Consider the following 20,012-nt stretch of genomic DNA (forward strand, 5'->3'; position numbering starts at 1 on the left):
CTAGAAGATGCATCACCAATAATGAGCTCAAAAGGGTGATCTCTAGTCCATTTTCTCTGTTGTGGTAGATTAGCTCTAGATGAAGAGGCCTCATTTTTATCTCTATGTGTGACTGAGTTTTGATTAAAAGAAACTCCCCCTGAGTTAGTGAATCTTTGATTTGAAGAATGAGTTCTTTATGTAAGTGATCTATCTTGACTCTCATATTTTCTCATTGTTCCGATGGATGATGCACTTTGTATCTCGACGGATGAGGCTGATTGTCTACCGACGGATGAGGCAGATTATCTATCGACGGATGAAGCATTATGTAACTCGACGGATGTTGAATTATGTGCTTCATTAGTTGTAGATTTTTCTGCATTATCCTTAGTCATTATTTCTTGATCACTTTCATCATCACTATCATCACTAACCATCTCAACATTATCAAATTTGAGGCTTTCATAGAAATCTCCATCTTGTAGTCCTTCAATCTTTTTATCATCAAACACAACATGTACAGATTCCATAACAATTTTGGTTCTTAGATTGTAGACTCTATATGCTTTTCCCACAGCATATCCAACAAAAATTCCTTCATCTACTTTGGCATCAAACTTTCCATGTTGATCAGTTTAATTCCTTAAGATATAGCATTTAAAGCCAAAGACATGTAAGAAATTTAGAGTTGGCTTCCTATTCTTGACCAATTGGTAGGGTGTCATGCATTTTGCTTGATTAACCAAAGAAATATTCATGGTCTTGAAGAAATATTTTTCCTGACTAGCTCATTCATGGTCTTGAAGTTTAGATGGGACAGCTTCTTGTGCCATAGCCAACTTTCATCTTGACTTGCTTTACTGAGAAGACAAGTTACTGATTCTGCATTTGATGAGTTGAAATTAGCTAGGTACACATTCCCTTTTCTCACTCCAGAGAGAACCACTTTGTTGCTCTTTTTGTTGGTTACAACACAGGCTTCAGAATTGAAAATAACTGAGTTGCCCTTATCACAAAGCTAGATGATACCCAACAAATTATGCTTGAGTCCATCCACTAGGGCAACCTCTTCAATGATGACATTATCCTTTGAAATCAAGCCATATGCCACAGTATAACCCTTACTGTCATCTCCAAAAGTGATACTTGGGCCAGCTCTTTCCTTGAACTCAGTGAGCAGGGTAGAATCTCCAGTCATGTGCCTTGAGCAACCACTATCCAGATACCAAAGATTCTTTCTGTTTCCCTGATTACTTGATGAACTTGTCTCTGTTTCATCTCACTTGGCCATTAGGGCTAGATTGACATAGTTGATTTCTTCATCTTCATCCAATCCATCTGCAGCCCAGTCATTCTCCTGAATTATGAAAGCCCTTTCCTTTTGTTTGAGAAACTCAAAGTATTTCTGCTTATAGTCAACAGGCTCAAACTTCTTTTTACCAGAATCAGGTTTTCTACACTTACTGGCAAAATGCCCTGCTAAGCCACATTTGAAACACTTGAATTTTGACTTATCAACTATATTTCTATTTGGCTTGTCTACTCCAAAATTCTTCTTGAATTTGAGCTTGGCAAACCTCTTGGATAAGAATGCTAGATGCTGATCTATATCATCCATTTCACCTTGGCTCATATGTTCTTCATTTTCAGCTACCAGCCCCTTACCCTTGCTTTCACAGACCTTTGATGTAGACTCAACAGCTTCCACCTTCATCTCTTTCTCTTTTCCAATTCAGCAACAAGTGCAATGGATCCTCCCTTCTTCCTTCCTTTGTCCATCCTTTCATCTTGCTCTATTTCAAGCTCATAGGTTTTCAGGATGCCATACAATCTTTCCAAGGTGAACTCTTTGTAATCTTGTGAATTTCTCAATGAGACTGTCATTGGCTTCCACTCCTTTGGGAGAGATCTAAGGAACTTGAGGTTATAGTCTTTTATTTTATAGACCCTTCCATGTAGTTTTAGAGCATTCAGCAGTTTTTGAAACCTACTGAAAATATCAGTGAGTGACTCACTTTCTTCACAGTGCAGGTGCTCATATTGCTGAATCAGGAGCTGCATCTTGTTTTCCCTTACTTGCTCAGTACCATCACAAATAATCTGTATTGTGTCCCAAACCTCTTTGGTTGTTTTAAAGTTAACGATGTTGTCAAACATATCACCATCAACACCATTAAACAGTATGTTCATGGCCTTCTTATCTTTCCTGACTTGTTCAATGTCTGGATCAAACCATTCATGCCTAGGTTTTGGAACTGATGGTTCATTGCCAGTTGTAGCTCTCATTGGTACATGAGGACCTCTCTCTATGCAATCCACATTGGCCTCATCTTGGGAAATAAGATGTAGGTGCATCTTCACCTTCCAGTGGTGATAATTGTCTTTGTCCAGAAATGGAATTTTAACTCCAACATCCTTTTTGTTCATCTTATTGATTGTTGTGATCTTTACCCTCTTTGTACTTCAAGAGCTTGCTCTGATACCAATTATTATTCCCTAACAATAGAACAAGAATTATAGAAGGGGGTTGAATGTAATTCTGGCTTCTTTTTTAGATTTTAAAAATGTTCTAACTCAATATATATAACAGTGTTTGATTTGCAGTAATGCGGAATGAATGAATAATAGAAATCAAAGCACTAAGTAATAAAACACAAGCTTTAAAACTTTCTGGTGGATTTGAAAGTATCCACCAGATATATATATATATATATATATATATATATATATATATATCAGATAGAGAACTCTATAATGCTTTAAGTAGCATACAGCTGCTTTACAAGTGAACAAACAAACTATAGAGAAATTATTAACAAATATAGCCTTATCTATCTCTCTGAAAAATGTGCTTGCTTAGTTAGTTGTTCTACTTGCTACACTTGGTTTATATATCACCAAGTTACATGATAATAAGACGAGACAATCAAACAAAAATAAATCTAGTCTAATATCATGCTGCTACATTACTCTATCCAGCATCTTTGAATAACTTCACATTTGCATGGAAATGGTAATGCTTCATTGTTCTCAAAATCCTGCTTAACAGGCTGCCATATTCCATTTGCAAACACCCGACGCATGTGACTGTGTTGTCACCATCAACACCTATTTTGAATATGATCATCTGTCGGGATTATGTTGGACATTCGTCGGGAATAGGTTGATCATCCATTGGGAGTCTTTCTGTCACTTGACTCTATTTCACTTGTACAGAATTACAAGGCATCTTTATATTTACAATTAGCCAACCTATTATGTACATCAATCTAGTAGTCATCATGATTTACAGAATCCTACAACACCTACTCAACTAAAACATATTGTTTGCAGAAATGTGCTACAATACATATTGTTACATAAGCTACACTCTCGATGGATGTTCGGTTATCATCCGTCGGGACTATAAAGATCATCCGTCGGGACTATATTAGAACATCCGTCGAGAGCTACAAAATTCACTAAGTTAAATATACTAAGGTGTTTTGTTTAACTTATCATCAAGTTCACAACAAATTCCTAACAGCTGGGGTAGTTATAGAGGGTGTAACAGCCCACACTTTCAGACTATTAATTTCAAATCAAAACTAAAATAAAATAAAATAATCAATCCAAAATTTATTACAAAGGTGACTATTACAAAGCGCATCTAGTGGAAGTCCAAAGGCCAATCTACTCAAATCCTAACGTCCTTGAATTTCAATGTTATCTAACTCGATCTTACGAAGAAACCCGAAATTGTAAGTAATGAGTTATACGGCCCAACAAGAAAATAACCGATCCAACTAGTAAACCAAGTAACATATACATATATAACTCAAAATACGATAATCTATACGATACGATATACGAAATAAACACTTTCGATACATATTCCTATTCTTATTCGATACAAAAAATACACATGCCACATAAACAACAATAATTCAAAACCCATAATCCATGCCAAGACCACTACAAAATGGTGATAACGGTCCTAAATTTTCAGAAAACTATCACTACAATCCGGTGACCAAGGTCCTAAGTTCTTATTCGATAGTTCATAAACCATGGCATAAATCAAAGATTCAAAATTATCGTTGGCACACAACACATATATGACAATACATATACTATGACACATAGTACTTTTAAATATACCATCTCTTATCCAATGTTTTTATAATCAAATATACACGTATCACATAATTTTAATAATACTAGCAAGATCGATCGAAAACTTACCTCAAAATTTGACTAGATCTGAATTTAGTATTTTTGACATCTAAACGATGGTTTCTTGGAAAACACGAAACTTAAAAGTTGTAGTTAACGAAAAGACCTTTTCGAAAATTCCAAGATCAATGAATTATGACTTATTATAAATTTTCTATGAATTTTATAAAACTGTTATTTTTTGTGTATAAAAGCCCTACAAAATTTGAATGTAAAAATGAGGAATACGAATATAGTGTATCTATAACGATACAAAACCCTTTTTTAACATAAAAGTTATCCGTATTAGAATCTGATCCAAATTTTAGACCCATTAATCTAATTCAAATTTTAAATCCTAATTTTTATCCAATTTTAATCCTTTTTTCTATTATTCCTTTCTTATATTATTCTAAAAATTATGGGATATTACATACTACCCTTCTTAAAACGAATTTGGTCCCCAAATTCACAAAAATCCTATACATTTACACCCCCTAATCTCTAATAGGTCAAACTTAAACTATGGTCCATGAAAATGCATTTTAAGGAATGTACTAGTCTCATACCTAATATACTCCTAAGGACAGCCTGCTCTGATACCAACTATAATAGCACGCACTTCTAGGCTATTAATTCCAAACCAAAACTAAAATAAATATAATAATCAATCCAAAATCTATTACAAAGGTGACTATTACAAAAGCGCAACTAGCGGAAGTCCAAAGGCCAATCTACTCAAATCCTAACGTCCTCGAATTTCAATTTCATCCAACTCTATCTTACGAACAAAACCTGAAATTGTAAGTAATGAGCTTTACAGTCCAACAAGAAAATAATCGATCCAACCAGTAGGCCAAGTAACATATACACATATAACTTAAAATACGATAATCTATACGATACGATATAGGAAACAAATACTTTCGATACATATTTTTATTCTAATTCGATACACACAATACACATACCATATAAACAACAATAATTCAAAACCCATATCTATGTCACGACCATTATAAACCGGTGATAACGGTCCTAAATTTTCATAAAACTGTCACTACAATCCGGTGATCATGGTCTTAAGTTCTTACTCGATATTTTCACAAACTATGGCATAAATCAAAAATTCAAAATTATCATTGGCACACAACACATATACGACAATACATATATTATAACGCATAGTACTTTCAAATATATCATCACTTAGCTAATTTTTTAATTATCAAATATGTAATAACCCCAATTTTTGGAATTTTTGAGACCCTGATGAATAGTAACTTTTGCTGATAATGCTGATTAAGGAAAATTATCAGACCACACTATATAGGAGTACTGTTATAGAAATTCTAAGATCGTATTAGTATTTCATAAAGTAAATAAGTGTATGTAAAGATCGTCAGAATCCAAATTCGAACACTTTGATTTTTCCCGAAAATCTACCAGATACCAAAAGAATTGAGTATAAGGTAACATGATAAAAATGATTTAAATTCAAGGATTTTTAGAGAGGATCATAAAAGGAATATAAAATATTGAGAAAGGTTTAGGGGAACCTAAGTAATAAGATCCCAGGTATGATCCCTCAAACGATAAACGAGAACGAAAGTTAAGTGAACCGTATAATAGATAAGCGGTCATTAGCCAAGTAATAGGGGTTAATCAAAGAGGTTAGTGGATGATGATGTCATCACACCAACAAGAAGAAGACAAGTGTAAGAGGATGACATGAGAAAGATGACATAGGCATGGTGACATAAGCATGACAAATGGAGGGATTGGTTGGTTGATTGTGAGCCACACAATTTTTACCATGGTAACAATCTAATTAACAACAAAGGAAGTAACCAAGATAAACACCACACAAATCATTTAATCAAACTAGAAACATTTTTACTTCACTTTTTCTTCCCTTGCTCTCGGCCAAAATCAGAGCAGCAACTTCAAACTACCATCTCTCCTTCAATACTCACTCAAATGTTGTGTTCTATAGCTCGTTGGAAAGATATTGAGATGGCCTACAACTCTTGTTCACAAGTCTCGTCCAAATAAGCATGGTAAGACCCTCAGTTTTACAGTTCTTTAAATCGGACTTTTAGAAACTTCAAAACCTAACTTTGTGTTCTTGATTTCTTTGGAAAGATCAAGCTTTTAGGAGGTTAGATTAAGGCTCCCTAAGGCTTCCTAGCAACTTAACACCTACCAAGGAAGGTATCAACTTCAAACCCTAGCTTTGATTTTATGATTCCGTTAAGTTTTATTGAAGCATTGTTAGTATTAAGGCTTGATCTTTGATTATAAGTAGTTTTGGTGGATTTGTATTGGTTTTGAATATTGGGTCTTTGATTGGTTGGATAAATTGGTAAAACTTGGAGTTGGGGACTGAGTTTATAGTATGATGGTTGAATATTGTTGTATTGGTGGTTGTGAGTGAATTGATGATAATTTAGAGTGTTAATTAAATTGGAAATCGCGTAAACATAAACGTCGTAATGGCCGATTTACCTTAGACTATTTTTGTTCTTAACTTCAGGACCCGTGAACTCACTGTTAGATTCTGACCATTGTCATATTTAGATAGTTCATGTTACGAGCTTCGTTTTGATGTGTGGTTCGCTTGAATCCGATGTACGGTTTAGGAGAAACGACCGTTTTAAGTAACGACATTTCGCGAACGAACCATTACCATTCGCCTTACTTTGAAACCTTGGTTAAGGCCCTCAAATGACTAATTGGAGTATGAATCAATTATTTAAAGTGGATTAGGCAGTTGGTAGGGTACTCGTGAAAGAATCGCCTTAAAATTCTTAATGGTTAATTTATTAAAAATGGTGGAGCCGAGGGTACTCGAGCGACTTAAGTGAATCGTTAAGCGCAAAAGCGAACGTTGGGGTTCAATTGGTTAAAGTCTAGTTTCTTAAGCGACCGGGGTTTAATTCCGACTTATGTTGTTGTTCATAGGTTATCGGACCCACTCTAAGCTTAAGTCTATCCGGGAGAACTCAGGAAAGTTTTCTACCCGTTATACTATTGTTGTGATGTATATATGCATATGCATTATCTTGTGATAAGTGCATGATTGTTATTAGCAAATCTTGCGATATATTGGAGCATGCTGATATGGTATATATGCATGCCTGTTTCGTAATCTTGATATCTAATTGTTGATTCAAATGCTTATAAGTTGCATAATACCTATGCTAGAGATAAGCAGTAGTTGCGTATACCCTTAGTATAGGGGACCCAAAGGTGAACATTTTCTAAACCGGGAGTCGATGTTCCCGAGTATAATATATTTATATATATATATTTATATATTTATATATATATAGATATAGTTTTCAAAACTATTAATCGAATAAGGTTTATTCGATAACTTTATTTTATTTAGTGAATATTATTTTGAATATTCATTCGAGGACTTATGACTCCGCTTATTTTATTAAATGAATATTATTTTGAATATTCATTCGAGGACTTATGACTCCACTTCTTTTATTAAATAATATTATTTAATTTATTAAAGAATAATGTTTCGATATTCAAACTTATTTTCGATTATTCAAATAAAGATCGTACTTTCGTATAAGTATATCTTTGGTTATTTATTATTCATTTCAAATATAAGTTTTAAAACTTCTACTTTAATTATTTTTATAAGGATTATCCTTATGGGAATTTTATTTAAATAATAATATTCAGATATTTTCTAATATATCGGGACTGATTTATTTCATTAAATCAACATTACTCCAAACATTCTTAAAAATGTTTTCGAGTCTTCAAAATGAATTTAAAAGTTAGAGCGAATCCCAAAACTCGTTTTCAGATTTAAGATCTTCCTTTTGAAGGAGACTTGAATATTCGCTCAAAAATCTAAGGGATCCGGCTCTGTGGTGTATTTTATATTCGCAACGAGGTTGCTGTTTTGGGAAAACAATTTGATTACTTGCCCAATATTCGGGAAGTAAGTCCATCTAATTGAGTCGGCATAAGCGACAGACCGGGGTACGGTCTATCAAAGTGTAAGTGGCTGGGTGGTAGTCCATCAATGCGTAAGAGGCCGGGTGGCGGTCCAGCACAAGGTCCTAATGCGGCCATGGTGATGACCGGTGGGGGATTCATCCATCTACAAGTAGAAAAGGTTACTTATTGGTATCTTTGTTTGATCAGCAAGATATCAGGTTTATGCCAAAATTCTTTTCTTTCCAAATTCATTGGATATTACAACTCTGTTCATACTTTACATGACAGAGGTTTTCAGGAAATGTATGAGAGATATATATGGATATATATATATATATATATATCGGGACTTAATGAAGTATCTCGTAACTTCATTTCATTCAATAATATTTCAAAGATTGAATCTATTCAAATCTTATCTTGTAGTCTCATCTATGTGATGAACTTTTGGAACTGATTATACCTTGAACGGTGGTAGTTCAAGTAGTATTCGGAAAAGATATAAGTATATTGGAGTATCTCGTAACTTCACCTTTTCAACTTATATCTGGTTAATGATTATCTTATGCATGACAAAGATTTTCAGAAAAATGTTGAGACAAGGTTAGATATATGAGATCACCTTGCTACGATATTTTTATACAGTTATAAACTGGAAATCTATGTATATTATGCATGGAAGAGGATTCTAAGATTTTTAAAGTATATATACTTATATACTGAATATTTTGCGACTTGGTCGCGTTAAGATATCAAACTTGGTTCATTTCTTCTTGACCAAGACTTTCATGAGTACTATGAGAATGCTCATATATTGTTAATTATTATACATATTATTTCGGTGGGCTTGTTGCTCACCCTTGCTTTCTTCTTTCATCACACAACAACAGATAGACAAGATGAACAGGATCAAGCTCCCAATTCGCGAGCGGATAGAAAACGTTCCGCAGTTTCCTATAGGCGTTGATTCCGTTGTAGCTGAGGTATGATCTACCAATAGGCTAGGCTTTCAACTTTTGATGTACCAGACTTATGTATATTTATGAATTGTAATAATGGCAAGGAATATGTAAATTATTCAGAAACCCTTTTTAAGGTGAAATGGTTTATAATTGTGGAATAAAATGACTTGTGTTATTTTTGGTATTCATCTCTGAGACTATAACTTGTGGTGTGTGTGTGTGTATTGTGGGGTCACAGTACGCAGTAGTTGGTTGACTGTTAAGATTAAGTATTGATAAGGGAAATGGAACTCGTGACAACCCGAATCCCCGACCCCAGATTTGGGGGTGTTACAGAAATGGTATCAGAGCTAAGCGTTATAAACGTCAGAGATGATGTGACGTTAAAATAATAAGTTCACTAAGATAATAAGGACTCTTGCCAAGTTCATAGTCGGACTACCTAACGTAGTACTGACAGTTAAAACCCTTATGGGAACCCTTATAAATATCGTGATAGAAGCGTAGTTTGTTATCGTATATGGTAGCGGGACTTCGAACCCTGATGTTGAGGAGCAACAGCGCGATGATGTTTTATACTAATTGGAGATCGGATTGTGGATCCGATAGAGCGTCCTAACGCAGGACCGGATGATGTTCATATTGAGGATGTAGCGGTTGAGGATGTTGTCCTAGAAGAGATTGTTGCTGAGGAGGATCCCGTGGAGGATCCTGACAAGAATTAATAAAGGACCACTGAGGAATTGATGACCATGGTTAGGGAAACTACCAGAGGTAGGATTGGCCGGTCACTACCGGAGGTTCGTTCAAGTTTGTAAAGATAGTAGCCCCTTTAACGCGGCTTACTCGTAAGACTGAGAAGTTTGAGTAGACAGAGAAATGCGAGAAAAGCTTTTAAGAACTAAAGCAAAGGTTGGTGACGGCTCCTATGTTGGCGTTGCCGGATGGAAAAGGAGATTTTGTGATTTGTAGTGACGCTTCGCATAAGGAATTAGAGTGCTTCTTATACATCACAACAAGGTAATCGCGTACGCGTCAAGACAATTAAGGGAATATAAAATTCGATATCCCCACCCATGAGCTTGGGCTCGTGGTAATAGTTTTGACCTAAAGATTGGAGGCACTACTTGTATGGAGAGAAGTGCGAGATTTACACAAGCCATAAGTGCTCTAGTGCATTTTCACGCAGAAAGAGCTCAACATGTGCCAGAGGAGGTGGTTAGAGCTAATCAAGGATTACGATTATGAGATTCTTTATCATCCAGGGAAAGCCAAAATGGTGGCTAATGCCCTTAGTATAAAGGAGAGACTCAAGATGAAAATATCTTTGGGACAGTTGATAAGAGATTTTGAGAAAATGGAAATAGAAGTGAAGGTAACCGGAACCGGTACCGAAACGCTGTTTGAGATTGCAATACAGCCCGAATTATCGAAAAAGATCATATTGTGCCAATAAAAAGTGATGAATGAAGGCAGAGAGTCAATGACTGGAGAAGAGATTAATACCAAGAAAGATGATAAGGGAATAGCGAGGTATTCCTACAGAATTTGGGTTCCAAACGTTTAAGAGCTTAAGGACTGGATCTTAGATGAAATCCATAGCTCGAGGAATAAGATTTAGGGCAAACCCCGAATGTGATAGTCAGGGAGGTTTCCATCAAGAAAGAACGAGCCCATAACATAATGAAGTGGAAAACAAGGATTTTAACGTATAAGATAACCCCAAGTATGGGAGAAGGATGAAACATTGCATAGTAAGGAAACAGAAAATCGAGTAAGGAAAGGAGACCCGAGACGGTACGCCTATACGGCAATTCATGGACCTGTCTAAAAAGAACTTAGACTATTATCCCCAACCACCACCCTGAGGAGACAGTGCGGTAGGAAATTCTTTCAGGACCTTTAACTCGCTAAGCTCTCAGAGTTCCAAGGAACAAGCGAACCCAGTAGAGGCGAGAGCCTGGCTAAAGGAAATATAGGAATCATTTGAGATTCTAAATGATGGACGAATCACAAAAGACCATTTTTGTCACTTACCCTACTAAGAGAGAGGCCACCCGCTGGTGAAAGACCAAGAAAGGCATGGAGCCAGAGGTTAGAATAAACTGATTAAAGTTCAGTCAATTGTTTTCGGGAAAGTAATTCCCAAGGCTATGGAGATAGTATAAAAGCTTTAGAGCCAGAACAAAAGCGGGCGAGTATGATGAATTAGGAATCTAAGTTATAAAAGTTGTCAAGATTCGTTCTGAGGACACGAATCCAGAATGACGGGATGTCTGAAATCAATGCTTATGTTGTGTTGGTTCATGTAATGGTTGTAATGGAAACGAAAATAAAAGACTGAAAAGGGAAGGAGTATAAAGGGATATAAAAGACAATAGAGTTTGAGGAATGATAAGGGAGTTGGGTATGAGGAAACCCTAAAGACTCGTAGCAATAGAAATAGAAAAGTATGTATTCGTCATGATGAGGGTGATTCACCATAAGTTAAAGTTGATGGTTGAAGGCATAAGAGATACATATATTTTATCCCCTGTAAGTTGGGAGGATTCGAGGAAACCTTGAGATGGCTCGAAGGATAAATAATGAGACGCGGATAGACTGAGGAGACAAGAAAGTAAGAAATTAGGAAAATTGGATGAAGGAAGTGACCTTCAAGAATGTGAAGTGTAAGACCGGTGGCATGATACCCAGAAAGGGAGACGCCAGGTATGAAAGATATCCCAACATTGAGATGACTGTTGAGATAAACAACAAAAGTAAATGAGGAATTATTAAGAAGAAGTTCACGTTGAACACGACCAATATCTTTCAGAACATCCCTGTTATCATTACCAAATCAGGAAAGAAAAGTGGATAATCGTTATTGTCTTTTGGAGGCCATATGGATTGACCTCATTTTGGATAAGGATATTATTATGAAATTTGGTATAGAATATCAAGGTGGAAATGATTGAATAAGATACCCTTATCAGGGATATATGATTTGATTTACCCATGGAAGGATGCGAGTACGTTTTTAAAGGAGGAATTAAGGATAGATACTCGATAACTTGAGATGAACCATAGGGGAATGCATGAAGGTTGGCATTTCACCCTTAATAGGGACAGTATGGGTTTTGACAGTATGAATTGGAAAGGATTAAGGTAACAACAACCTTCAAGGATTAGTGGGGAAATTTTTCAGAAGTATATAGACAATGATTTTGGTATTAGTAAATGGTATCTTGATATGCCCTGAGCCTAGGGTTTACCTGATGAAGGATTTAAGGATAACGTTAGAGGTTTTACAAGGAGAAAGGTAGTATTCAAAGTTCTCAAGAAAAGAAATTTTGATAAAGGAAATATGACGTAATTATAATAATGCAAGGTGTGGCACGTATTGAACCATAAGAAAGTATAGATCGACCCAATGAGGGTCGAGATTGGTGAAAACAAGAAGGAACCAAGATAAGAGACGTCCTAAGTATGATCGAGAGTCAGCCGTGACAATGTTCACATCTAAAGACTAAGGCAATGACTTATGGAAAAATGGTGATTTTCTTTTCTTTTCTCACCATAACTTAAGAAAAGCTTTTTCACATAAGCAGTGATTGAAATGAGGTAGAAAATTTAGTTGGAGGTGGTTAAAATGACATTGATTGTAAGGAAATTTTACTATCAGGAAAGGGCAAAGAGATGGCCGACACTTTAAGTGTAAGAGGACAATTTTAGGCGCTTGTGCCAGAGGAATACAGTGATGATGGTTAAAGCTGTGAAGGTTGTATTATGGTTTGGAAGATTGACATTCCTTCTGATGACTGTGCAATACCCAACCGTAATAGTAGTTTGGTAAAGGTTTAATTCGTGTAATCGCCATGAGCGAGCTATCTATCTTAGAAGGTACTATCTTGAGATAAGCCAGGACCATGTTTCAAGAAGGACCAAATGAACCTTTGAGTTAAGTCTTCTTTTGAAGGCATATGATTAAGAATGGTATTAACCTGCTATCGTTGCTTTGATTGAAACTCTTCTGCAATTTTATCTGCTTCATGTCATGAATGTACGTCAAGATCTGGAGTGTTCTTCATGAATTATGAATGGTGATTATGTTAACTCCTTAGAAGAACTCGATAAGGTAGGTATGGACTTTGTGTGGTTAGATATAAAGATTTCATAGAAAATGAATGACTATAGTAGGTCCGTGGTGGACTATAGTAATGCATCAACGATTCTTTGAATAATGAGCCGATTACAACCGTGAGAGTTGTATTGTAATGGATGTTGAGATTGAATACCACTAATCGGGTTGTGGTAATGTATAAGTTGTTATTGATAGACTATTTAAGTCGATTATCTACCAAATGAATATTTATTCCTTCTTATCAAATAGAGGGTCATATTACTATACGAGGAAGGTTGCAATGCAAGCATAGAATTCTAATAACGATAATGTCTAGAATGAAATCCCAGATTCGATTTTCGATGTCGAGGAAGTTCCATAGGTGATTGTTAATAAGCTCATGCAAGAGCATGGGTCCATAGAATGATGGACGGAATAACAAAAATATTTAGGTATGTGAAATGTGATGCTATAATACTTGATGTTGATAAATATACGTATATGTTTTGTTCTCCTATGACAAACCTCTATAGTTCAGAGGTATATTCCAAGCCAGATATTTTGTGGCAGTATTTTTATATATATACGATTCTCTTCAATTTGTTATTTTCTCTCCTTTTCATTTCATGTAAGCTGAGAAGAACAACCCTTCCAGAAGGGGAGGTATTGCCGAATGACTATCTATCTGTGTGATAGAAGCCTAGTAGGATACCACATGTTGTTTAATTGCTTGTCAAGTACTAAAGGTTGGCTACCTTCTGTACTACCTATGCAATAGAACAAGTGTTCATGATCATAGTGATCTCTCAATAAATTCCTTTACTTCTATATGATTGATCAAGCTTCCAAAGATAAAAGCAGCTAGAAAATGAGTACTGCAAGTGTGTTGTCTCCAAAATCGAAACGCGTTCGTGATACTAAGGTTAACGCGGTTAGTAAAAGGTTATGGAATACTAAGGAACAAAAGTGTATCCAACATAGTATTATGTACGGAAGATAGTAATAACTACGAACAAGAAAAGAAGGAGTATAGAGAATCAAAAGCTATAGTGCTAGAAGCTATTATGAGAGTCTGTGTAATAGACTTAAAAGAATTTGGAATGATCATTTATCGCGGATTGAGTTTTCTTACGACAATAGATTATATGTCATTATCCAGGTGTCGCCTTATGAAATACTTGAGGGAAGATAATGTCGATCTCCCTTATGTTAGGATGAAGTTGTAGAGCGCAAGATGCTCGGACCCGCAGTAGTCCAAAGGACCAAGGATAGAATAGATCTAATCAGAGGATGGCTGGTAGTAGCCCAAGATGGACACACGAAGTATGTTGATTTGACATGAAATGACAAAGAGTAGGAAGTAGGGGACCTAGTGATGTTATAGGTATTCCCTTGGAAAGGATGGATGAGGTTCAAAAAGAAAGGAAAGCTAAGCCTACGAATTGTTGGACCCTTTGAGGTATTAAGACGTATTGGGAAGTTAGCATATGAGCTAGCCCTACCCCCAAACATGTAGCAAGTTCATAACGTGTTCCACGTATCAATGTTAAGGAAGTGTAATCCGGATGCCAGACAAATAGGGGCATATGAGCGCATAGACATGCAACCAGACGTAACCTATATGGAGCAACCAGGAAGGTTTATGGATCACAAAGGGACAAGTTCTTAGGAGAAGGGTTATCAAACTAGTCAGAGTTGGAGGTAGAACCATAATGTGGGAAAATTGACTTGAGAGTTAGAAAGTGCAATGCTAAGAAAGTATCCCTATTCATTTTTATCTGATTCTGGGACGGAATCCTTTTAAGTACGGGAGACTGTAATAACCCCAATTTTTGGAATTTTTGAGACCCTGATGAATAGTATCTTTTACTGATGATGCTGATTAAGTAAAATTATCAGACCACACTATATAGGAGTACTGTTATGGAAATTCTATGATCATATTAGTATTTCATAAAGTAAATAAGTGTATGTAAAGATCGTCAGAATCCAAATTCGAACACTTTGATTTTTCCCGAAAATCTACCAGATACCGAAAGAATTGAGTACAAGGTAACATGATAAAAAAGATTTAAATTCAAGGATTTTTAGAGAGGATCATAAAAGGAATATAAAATATTGAGAAAGGTTTAGGGGAACCTAAGTAATAAGATCCCAGGTATGATCCCTCAAACGATAAACGAGAACGAAATTTAAGCGAACCGTATAACAGATAAGCGGTCATTAGCCAAGTAATAGGGGTTAATCAAAGAGGTTAGTGGATGATGATATCATCACACCAATAAGAAGAAGACAAGTATAAGAGGATGACATGAGAAAGATGACATAGGCATGGTGACATAAGCATGACAAATGGAGGGATTGGTTAATTGATTGTGAGCCACACAATTTTTACCATGGTAACAATCTAATTAACAACAAAGGAAGTAACCAAGCTAAACACCACACAAATCATTTAATCAAACTAGAAACATTTTTACTTCAATTTTTCTTCCCTTGCTCTCGGCCAAAACCAGAGAAGCAACTTCAAACTACCATATCTCCTTCAATACTCACTCAAATGTTGTGTTCTATAGCTCGTTAGAAAGGTATTGAGATGGCCTACAACTCTTGTTCACAAGTCTCGTCCAAATAATCATGGTAAGACCCTCAGTTTTACAGTTCTTTAAATCGGACTTTTAGAAACTTCAAAACCTAACTTTGTGTTCTTGATTTCTTTGGAAAGATCAAGCTTGTAGGAGTTTAGATTAAGGCTCCCTAAGGCTTCCTAGAAACTTAACACCTACCAAGGAAGGTATCAACTTCAAACCCTAGCTTTGATTTTATGATTCCATTAAGTTTTATTGAAGCATTGTTAGTATTAAGGCTTGATCTTTGATTATAAGTAGTTTTGGTGGATTTGTATTGGTTTTGAATATTGGGTCTTTGATTGGTTGGATAAATTGGTGAAATTCGGAGTTGGGGACTGAATTTGTAGTATGATGGTTGAATATTGTTGTATTGGTGGTTGTGAGTGAATTGATGATAATTTAGAGTGTTAATTAAATTGGAAATCGCGTAAACATAAACGTCGTAATGCCCGATTTACCTTAGACTGTTTTGTTCTTTACTTCAGGACCCGTGAACTCACTGTTAGATTCTGACCATTGCCATTTTTAGATAGTTCATGTTACGAGCTTCGTTTTGATGTGTGGTTCGCTTGAATCCGATATACGGTTTAGGAGAAACGACCGTTTTAAGTAACGGCGTTTCGCGAACAAACCATTACCATTCGCCTTACTTTGAAACCTTGATTAAGGCCCTTAAATGACTAATTGGAGTATGAATCAATTATATAAAGTGTACTAGGCAGTTGGTAGGGTACTCGCGAAAGAATCGCCTTAAAATTCTTAATGGTTAATTTATTAAAAATGGTGGAGCCGAGGGTACTCGAGCGACTTAAGTGAATCGTTAAGCGCAAAAGCGAACGTTAGGGTTCAATTGGTTAAAGTCTAGTTTCTTAAGCGACCGGGGTTTAATTCCGACTTATGTTTTTTTTCATAGGTTATAGGACCCACTCTAAGCTTAAGTCTATCCGGGAGCACTCAGACAAGTTTTCTACCCGTTATACTGTTGTTGTGATGTATATATGCATATGCATTATCTTGTGATAAGTGCATGATTGTTATTAGCAAATCTTGCGATATATTGGAGCATGCTGATATGGTATATATGCATGCCTATTTCGTAATCTTGATATCTAATTGTTGATTCAAATTCTTATAAGTTGCATAATACATATGCTAGAGATAAGCAGTAGTTGCGTATACCCTTAGTATAGGGGAGCCAAAGGTGAACATTTTCTAAACCGGGAGTCGATGTTTACGAGTATAATATATATATATATATATATATATATATATATATATATATATTGTTTTCAAAACTATTAATCGAATAAGGTTTATTCGATAATTTTATTTTATTTAGTGATTATTATTTTGAATATTCATTCGAGGACTTATGACTCCGCTTATTTTATTAAATGAATATTATTTTGAATATTCATTCGAGGACATATGACTCCGCTTCTTTTATTAAATAATATTCTTTATTTTATTAAAGAATAATGTTTCGATAATCAAACTTATTTTCGATTATTCAAATAAAGATTGTACTTTCGTATAAGTATATCTTTGGTTATTTATTATTCATTTCAAGTATAAGTTTTAAAACTTCTACTTCAATTATTTTTATAAGGATTATCCTTATGGGAATTTTATTTAAATAATAATATTCAGATATTTTCTAATATATCGGGACTGATTTATTTCATTAAATCAGCATTACTCCAAACATTCTTAAAAATGTTTTCGAGTCTTCAAAATTAATTTAAAAGTTACAGTGAATCCCAAAACTCGTTTTCAAATTTAAGATCTTCCTTTTGAAGGAGACTTGAATATTCGCTCAAAAATCTAAGGGATCCGGCTCTGTGGTGTATTTTATATTCGCAACGAGGTTGCTATTTTGGGAAAACAATTTGATTACTTGCCCAATGTTTGGGAAGTAAGTCCATCTAATTGAGTCGGCATAAGCGACAGGCCGGGGTACGGTCTATCAAAGTGTAAGTGGCTGGGTGGCAATCCATCAACGCGTAAGAGGCCGGGTGGCAGTCCAACACAAGGTCCTCATGCGGCCAGGGTGATAACCGGTGGGGGATTCATCCATCTACTATTAGAAAAGGTTACTTATTGGTATCTTTGCCTGATCAGCAAGATATCGGGTTTATGCCAAAATTCTTTTCTTTCCAAATTCATTGGATATTACAACTCTGTTCATACTTTACATGATAGAGGTTTTCAGGAAATGTATGAGAGATATATATGGATATATATATCGGGACTTAATGAAGTATTTCGTAACTTCATTTCATTCAATAATATTTCAAAGATTGAATCTATTCAAATCTTATCTTGTAGTCTCATCTATGTGATGAACTTTTGAAACTGATTATACCTTGAACGGTGGTAGTTCAAGTAGTATTCAGAAAAGATATAAGTATATAGGAGTATCTCGTAACTTCACCTTTTCAACTTATATCTGGTTAATGATTATCTTATGCATGACAAAGATTTTTAGAAAAACGTTGAGACAAGGTTAGATATATGAGATCACCTTGCTACGATATTTTTATACAGTTATAAACTGGAACTCTATATATATTATGCATGGAAGAGGATTCTAAGATTTTGAAAGTATATATACTTATATATTAAATATTTTGCGACTTGGTCGCGTTAAGATATCAAACTTGGTTCATTTCTTCTTGACGAAGACTTTCATGAGTACTATGAGAATGCTCATATATTGTTAATTATTATACATATTATTTCGGTGGGCTTGTTGCTTACCCTTGCTTTCTTCTTTCATCACACAACAACAGATAGACAAGATGAATAGGATCAAGCTCCCAATTCGCGAGCGGATACGAAACGTTCCGTAGTTTCCTCTAGGCGTTGATGCCGTTGTAGCTGAGGTAGGATCTACCAATAGGCTAGGCTTTCAACTTTTGATGTACCAGACTTATGTATATTTATGAATTGTAATAATGGCAAGGAATATTGAAATTATTCAGAAACCCTTTTTAAGGTGAAATGGTTTATAATTGTGGAATAAAATGACTTGTGTTATTTTTGGTATTCATCTCTGAGATTGTAACTTGTGGTGTGTGTGTGTATATTGTGGGGTCACAGTACGCAGTAGTTGGTTGACTGTTAAGATTAAGTATTGATAAGGGAAATGGAACTCGTGACAACCCTAATCCCCGACCCCGGATTTGGGGGTGTTACAAAATATACATGTACCACACAATTTTGAAAACACTAGCAAGATCGGTCGAAAACATACCTCAAAATCTGAGCAGATCTGAATTTAGTATTTTTGACCATTTAAACGACGTTTTCTTAAAAAACATGAAACACAAAAGTTGTAGAGATTGAAAAGACCTTTCCGAAATGTCTAAGATTAACAAATTATGACTTATTATAAATTTTCTATGAATTTTTTTAGATTGCTGATTTTTGTGTACAAAAGCCATACGAATTTTAAATGTATAAACAAGGAATACGAATATGGTGTATTTATAACGATACAAAAACCTTTTTTCTTAACCTACAAGTTATCAATATTAGAAGCTGATCCAAATTTTAGGCCCATTAGTCGAATTCAAATTTTAAATCCTAATCCTCTTCCAATTTTAATCTTTTTTTTATTATTCCTTTCTTATATTATTATAAAAATTACGGGATATTACATTGGGTGTCACAGTTTCAGAAGCAGATTCAGTACTAGAAGGGGGAGTGTTAGGTAATGAATATAACACAGAGGGGGATGAATGTTTTTTAGGTTATTTTTAAGCTTTTTGAACTGTTATGAATGGTGAACAAAGTAATCTAACTTGTAGAGATCATATGCTTTAACGGGAATAATAAAACATGCACATGAACTCACTATCTTTCAAAACTCACTTAATTTTATATTAAAATCAAGTATGTCTTGCTACAAATTTTTGGGTTCTTTGTTGATAAAGAACTCGGCTTCTCTCTTGAGAGTTATAAGATTTTCTAGATCTATTTGTTACTACTAAAACATAGCATCCAGTGTTTACTTTATAGAACAGTAAACACAAGTTTTACACAGCATGCAATAGCATGTACTAAACCCTACTTTAAGTTAACTAAAACTTTCTCTTTCTGGCTTAATATATCTTTACAAATTGTGCATGTCTGTGACTTTACTTTGTCAGTTAATCTTAGCCTTTGATT

Source organism: Apium graveolens, chromosome 7 (genome assembly GCF_009905375.1).
Source record: "Apium graveolens cultivar Ventura chromosome 7, ASM990537v1, whole genome shotgun sequence".
Classification (NCBI taxonomy): Eukaryota; Viridiplantae; Streptophyta; class Magnoliopsida; order Apiales; family Apiaceae; genus Apium; species Apium graveolens.